At 38.0% G+C, this 7,512-nt stretch overlaps 1 protein-coding gene across 6 annotated transcripts in view; it reads left to right on the forward strand.

Annotated features, from left to right (window-relative positions):
• The first annotated feature begins 1,617 nt into the window (after positions 1-1,617).
• The window catches only part of LOC110023434, a 12,416-nt gene continuing 6,521 nt past the window's right edge, over positions 1,618-7,512 (forward strand). For 4 of the 6 annotated variants that reach the window (XM_020722848.1, XM_020722853.1, XM_020722850.1 and 1 more), the window contains exons 1-2: positions 1,618-1,831; positions 2,177-2,287. The gene's annotated coding sequence lies outside the window, so the exon portion shown is untranslated. Of the gene's footprint in view, positions 1,832-2,176; positions 2,288-5,250; positions 5,341-7,512 lie in introns of those variants that run through there. The other 2 variants (XM_020722851.1, XM_020722852.1) reach the window with 2 other exon arrangements.

Raw genomic sequence — 7,512 nt, forward strand, 5'->3', positions numbered from 1 at the left:
ATAATCTATAATCATACGAGGTGTTTGGTACGTCACAGCCGCGCATCATGGCTGTATGACAGTGAGACCCACAGTCATACAGTCGCGGTCTGCGCAGCTCTGCGTGCACTCTCTGCACGCAATAATCGCTCTTTTGGTACATGATTTAGAAATAGATTTACCTTAAATATTGACTTAAATCGGCCTAACACAGAAAAATAGAGTTAAATCCCCCCTATCTAAATCCAAATTTTTCTCTATTTTAAAGATAATTTGGATTTATTAAATCCAATTATTAGATGAATTTAACGGATTTAAGAGAGGATACACGAGTTGTCGCTTCTCTCGTCGCCAAACACTTTTAAGGAGATTTAATTAGATTTAACCTTATTCAAATCAAACATTTTTCTGGATTTAAGTTTTCTAGATTTGATAAATTTAGATTTACAAGATTTACTTAATCCTATTTAAGTGAAATCTCAGGCTTAGCTAAGCACCCCCATAGTATTAAAATGTAGGTGATTACATGACACACAAAATATTTGCTATTTACAAATGAAACACCTTTCATCCATTTTTCAAATTCTCATTCAAATATAAAAGATCAAGATAAAACTCCATCCCATATTTTTCATTTTTATCAAATTCATAATGGTTTGATGGTGGCACGTGTCAATACATCAATTTTATAGTTCAAAAAATGAAAATGTTGCATGATCCGTAAATAGCAATGTTTTGGGTCCCCTCTATGTAGTTATTCCTAAACCCTGAACTGAAGAATTAAATTGGTGAATAGGTGGAAGGAACGATTTTGCGCTTATTATTTAACGTTAATCAAACACCCCATAAAGAAGTTATTATATACGGAGCACCTACGCACAACTCCGTGCTCCAATAATATGTCATCATGTGTGCTATATCGTGTCCACCTCCAGCGGAGATTATTGAAGTGAAATTGCGTAGATATATTGAGAGGGTGATTGGAGGTTACTGGGGTCATTAGTGCATTAATTCTAATAAAGCCGCAATAATCCCTCAATAAACTTTTAATAACCTCTGCTGTTATACTCTCAATAACCTCACAATAATCTCCTCGATTATACTTCATAATAAACTCATAATAACACACCAATGACCTCCATAACTCTAGCAATACTTATTAACACACAGGCAGTTTTACTGCTATAAACTGATGTGAGCGGCATATTAATGTGCTCAGTAGCTGTGCAAGCGCTGCGTATGGAATAATTCCTCCCATGTGGATTTGAAAAATTATTCGATACGGACACTACATGCAGAGATGCATGCGGTGTCCGATCTATACTATCGATCACACAAAGATGTATTTCGGTGGGCCTTATTTTTAACATTTTGTTTTTTTTTTAATTTTTGATCAAAGATGAAGCTCGATGATCGACGGTGTAGATCAGACATCACATGCATCCGTATGAAATAATTTTCGTGGAGTGAGCCCTCAGCGAAGCGATCACTATCAGCTAAAAGAGAAATTATTCCGCACGGACACCGCATTCATCCGATCTCTACCGCCGCAAAAAAAAAAATAAAATAAAAATAAAAATAAAAAAAATAAATAAAAAAGAAGGGGACCGCATGCATGTACGTATGGAATAATTTTTACGGCTAGGGAGGCGTCGGCTATCCTGCTTTACTGCCGAGGGCGATTTCACCAGCGCCGTCACCTTGCGAAAGTCGTGACTAGGGCTAGCTGGGAAGGCAACGACGGGATTGCGGTCTCCGCTCCTGCCCGAAACAATCGATCAAAAGAGGCGAGAAGGCAACCATTGTCTTTCCTTCCACCTCCTTCGCGAGCTTTTAGCTTGTTTTAAGTCCCGTAAATCCTCCTTCCAACCGGATATACTAAAACTCTGTAGGATTTAAAGCTAGCTATTTTGCTGTCTGGCAGAATTTACGTTAAACCCTGCTCAAATCCTGCTACTAAACAGCCTACTTTTCTTTCTCTGAGAATTATGCCTTCTGACGATCAGCCAAGCCCATTTAAAAATTTGTTTCTCTTCACCGTTTTTTTTCCCTGTTCATGAAGTCATTGAAAATCAGTTTTTTAATGCTGTTTCCGTGCTGATAAGATGATTAATTGGTATTCTCGAAGCATCGCTGTAAAAGTATGGATCCTTTGTGGCATCGGACTGAAACGTATTTATCTTTGTCAAAATGACAGGCAATTACAAATAAAGATATTTACATAAGTTTGTGTGGTGATCTGAATATATATTAATTGTGAAGTATAGCCATGTTATCAGCTTCTCGTTTCATCTACCAGTCTAGAAAGGTATGATTGCTGCTCCAATTTGACAGGATTTTTCAATATTTGTTTGTCATGTTCCATGTATTACTGAATGCGCACTTTCTTTTGCTTTAGTTCCATTGCCTGCAGTCATAAAAGCAAAATTTGAATTTGTTTTTACTGAAATATGTGTCTATATTGTGCCATTTGCATTGATTACATTTACATACATTCCACACGATTCTTATGAATTTACATTCTAACGCCTAAACATTCATATTTACATAAATACCACTTGAATCTTTAACATCACATCAAAAGTACCACAATCACCATCTTTTTAGAAGTAAAATACACATTTTATTCATAGGTTTATGACACCTTTAAGTGTAAATACCAAACTTTGGGTTTTAGATATGTAAATACATAAAATTTTTGTGGTATGTATGTAAATTTAAAATTTAAAATTTAAAATTTTTGAATGTATGTAATATAAAAGCTGATGTGTAAACACCATCTTGTTAACAAGCTATGCCCATCATTATCTAATTAGTCTTATTTTCACCTGTCACTATTATCATGGCATCGTTGCATATATTGCTTATTCCATGAGATTGTAGTTATTTATGGGGCAAAAAGTAGTTGAAGGGTGCTTCATTACAACATCATAAGTGTTGAACAAGCTAATAAGTACTAACCTATATTTTAAAAACTGGACCTATAGGTTCGACCGATTCAATTGTGGCTCTGCTATTTGATTGGTTCTATCCAAGTTCAAAATCATTATCACATAGAACTAGAATTGATAAGATGCAATTAAAAAAACAAATGAGATCTACTTAAAAAGGATTGTAAAATCTGAAATGAATTGAAACAAGGATCCACTGGCTTGGGTTGTGATCCGATGAAGTGAACAATTGATGCTTCAGAGGAATAGTGAGCAGAGAGATTGAAGGTGGACATTTATGAAACTTCCACTGCTTTTATCAAGTTTTCAATAATGCATGTGCTCCTGGTGAGGCTTGATATGGTGGCATCGCTGAAAACTTGGATGCCGAACAAATAGGTGATTCCTTCTCGCAACCACATAGACTTCAAGAAGACTGATGAAGATCATTCACATGTCTCAGCATGCTGAGACATGTGAATTTCGTCTTGGACAATATTTGTCACAGGCCAAAATTGATATGCCCGAGACTTGCACTCAAGATTGGGAAGGTGCAAGTGAGATGATAAAGTTGAGAGAACGAATTACAGATGCCTTAGTTAGAGGCTGAATGAAGGGAACATATATTTTTTGTTATTATTTAATTTGTAATGGGTGTTAAAAATATTTATTGTTTATTGTATTAGTATTTTATACAAGTCATTTATATTTCTTTTTCTTATGCATGTATTCTTTCCCACTTGGATTTTCATTATATCAATATTTTATACAAGTCTTGTATATATATTTTTTCTTATGCATGTATTATTTCCCACTTGGATGACCAATGAGGTAACCGTGGGTAATAAATGTAATCTAAATATTGCATGTTTTTTTTTTTTGGGTTTTGGAGGTCTTTGATGAGGCATTCGACCTCAAGGGTTCTTTTGGATGACCTATATGTCACTATTGGTTCTTGTCACATATGAGATCCCAATTAATGTAGCCAAGTTCCACTCCTTTTTTCAGAGTTATGGTTTTTTAGGTTCATCTGGACGGTCTTGTTTGGTGATATGCATATGTGACATACGAGCTCGTTATTACGTGAGTTAAGACAACCAAGAACTCTTTTTTATAAGATTTATTGTCTTATTGTAGTGACAAATTCGTTGATTTATATACTATGTTCTCTGAGACCTCACAGCTGCATAAAATTTTAATTGATAACTTATACTATGTGCTTTATGTTTTTGAGCCTTCAGGAAAAATAATCCTGAGGATTTCCAGTGTCTTCAAAGCATTGTACTGCTACTGCGGACTACAATGTTCCCTGTTTACTTTGCGACAACTATATCACTATGGGAGACAATTTTATAGGTGTTTAAGGAGAAGAACAGAAAATTGTGATCTCTTTTGGTGGGCAGATGAGTTGGAGGATTCCACTGTAGAGTGATCGGGTGTGGAGAGTTCCCTGGAGGACGGATTATCTCGTGACATACACTAGTTGCATTTTAAAAATAATATTAACATATTTTTAATTGTAATTTTAGTAGTATTTTTTTTTTTAATTTTGATAGTCGTGTTTTTCACTATTTAGTGAGATGTTTATTTTTATTTTGTAATGTTTGAACTGTACATTTACTTTCAAGCATCTAATGTGCTGTCATAATCAATTCCGTTGAAAACAGTTGTAGAGTATAAGGGCAGAACGATTTCCTCCATAAACAACTGCAGAATAGCTATTTTAAAACTGCAAAAAACAAACAAACATCTAACTTATCTGTAGCAGCTTCTGCGCGACAGCTTTTAAATAAGCTGCAGTTGCCCCAAAGAGACCCTTAGACTATCCAATTTTGTGATTGCACACACACACATAGAGAGAGATAGAGAGAGACTTATTAAAAAACTAGTTTTTTTAAATATAAATACAAAAACTACCTCTGCGCACATAGCTGAAAGTGTATAAATTGAGCTTTTCCATAGAAGTGATAAATTGAACATATTCTGTTTCTCACGTTTGTTTGTCCAATGCAGTTATACACACACACACACACACAGATATATATATATATATATATATATATATATCTCGAGATGACTTTAATGCAGAGATTCACGAATAAACTTTATTTTCTGGTCTCAAGAATTTCTTTTTTGAAGGGTCAACCAACACTGCTTTGTGTTTGTTACTAATTTGAAACCTTTCTTGTTCTAATCGACTAAGCTCCTTTTTGCTGTGACAAATAGATTTTGTTGTAGCTGTTGTGACCATTCGTAGTTCTGTAATGTCAACTTTTGATAAAATTAAACTCATTTCAGCAGTGCTTACAACGTGGATTCATTTTATTTTTCTAATAGAACAATGCAATCAGGAGAGCTGATATGACGAGAAGGTTGGTGGAAACTATGTACCCTATTTCAAAGTCTACTAGTATTTGGGACCGGATCTCAGGTGTGTGGAGCTGGATCTTGCTTGAATTATTTTGGTCTAGCAAAAAATAATACAAAAGCAGACGAGCTTGGTTTTGATCTTACCGCCTCTCCTTGGCATCTATTGAATATAGACGATGGCGAACTCGTTATTGTTATTTTGATCCCCAATTAATGAACTAAGGTAAAAGAACACTTTTGTATTGTGGTATCGCTCACCTACCGCCCACCTACCTCCCACCTACCTCCCACCTAGCATTCTCTTGTTTCTATAAATAGAGAAGGTGTGAGACTTAGGAGAGTAAAGGGAAGAGATCTTAAGCTACCACGAAAGAGGAGAGAATAACTAGAGAGCTAGAGAGGAGGAGAGCATCTCGAGGTCTTGTATCAAGGTGTCGCTTGAGAGGGAGGTCATAGAAGAAAGATGAGGGTTCATCTCTATGTATAAGCTATGTATTCTCCATTTCTTTTGCCATAGTAAACTATTTGATTGATTCCCTCCCGTGGACGTAGATCCAGTTGGATCGAACCACGTAAACGATCTGTGTTTGCTTGTGTTCTTTTCGTATCATTTCTATGTCAGGAAATACATATCTCACAACAATTGACGCCGTCTGTGGGAAGATCCATACTTCTTGGCTAGAGGTGTCCGCGTAAAGGTGTTCGCGGCCAACAACGAAGAAGAGGAGTTCGACATTCACGAACAGAGGAGCAAGCAGATATCGTCGCAAGCAGCCGAATCGCGACAGATTTGGTGAGCAGTGAAAGCTTTGATCGAGTGGATTTGCACCGCAGGTTGTGCGGTTCGGCGAGACGGAGGAGGAGGCCGAAAATTTGCGACAAAGCTGCCAGCAGAGGATTTCGGAGCAGGAGTTCAGTCTTGCGAGCAGCTCGACCAGAGGGAAGAGACGAAAATTGCACAGATAAGGGTTTGGGGAGTTCCCTGTTCGGGAGTTCGCGAAGCAGGAGGACCTGAGCAGTTTGGCGAGACGCGACGGCTCTGGAGAGGCAGTTACTCTCGTGCGAGAGATAGAGGAGGAATTCTTGATTTGTTCCGCTAGACGCAGAGGAGCGCTTGCGAGAAGGAGGCGCGAGCAGAGAACAAGAAGTTTTCTCCGGTGAACATGTGTGATCTCTGCCAGAAGGGATCAGAACACTTCGTTTGGTTGGTGAAGGCAGTGGAGTTCACGGGGAGAAGGTAAGAAATTTGGTGAGAATTTCTTGGACAACAAGACGTTAAAATGTAGGTTTAGGCTGAAAACTTTTGGTTGCTATACAATAGTACAACATTTTGGTGATTTCAACATATTTCTTGGAAGGGCAGCAGGTAGAATTTATTAGAAGAAATTTTAGCCACGACAATGAGTTCTGTCAAATTCGACATTGATAAATTCAACGGGAAGAACAACTTCGGCCTATGGAGAGTAAATATGAGAGCTCTATTGGTTCAGCACGGTATTGCAGAAGCCTTGCAAGGGTCGGCGACATTGCCGACCGACATGACCGAGAAGGAGAAGATCGACATACTGGATAAGGCCCACAGTTTGATAATCCTGAGCTTGGGCGACAAAGTTCTGAGGAAGGTGTCGAGAGAGACAACGGCTCAAGCACTTTGGGCCAAACTCGAGGTACTCTACCTGACAAAGTCTCTGGCTAATAGACTCTTTCTGAAACAACGTCTATACTCCTTCAAAATGCATGAAGACAAATCTGTCTCAGAGCAGATCGACGAGTTCAACAAGATCATCGAAGACCTCGAGAACATCGACGTCAAGATGGACGATGAGGACAAGGCACTACTGTTGCTAAACTCTATTCCTAAGAGCTACGAGCATTTCATGGATGCGATGCTCTATGGAAGGGTGCAGACTATTACTCTGGAGGAGGTTCAATCTCTGATTAGAGCCAAAGAACTTCAGAGGAAGCATGACAGGGACATGAAAGTCAGCGGAGACAGTCTTATTGTCAGAGAAAGATCAGACAGGAAAGATTCAAGAAATGGTCAGTACAGATCAAGGTAAAGGAAAGATGACAGGAATCAGTTATCAAGGGGATCTTTCAAGTGCTATCATTGTCACAAGGATGGTCATTTCAAGAGGAACTGCCCAGACAGGAAGAATAAGTACCAAGAAGAGCCAGAAGAATCAAGAGAAGCAAGCGTAGCCTCTGATGACTACGATTCTGCTGAGGCCCT

This window comes from Phalaenopsis equestris, unplaced genomic scaffold (assembly GCF_001263595.1).
Source record: "Phalaenopsis equestris unplaced genomic scaffold, ASM126359v1 Scaffold000224, whole genome shotgun sequence".
NCBI lineage: Eukaryota > Viridiplantae > Streptophyta > Magnoliopsida > Asparagales > Orchidaceae > Phalaenopsis > Phalaenopsis equestris.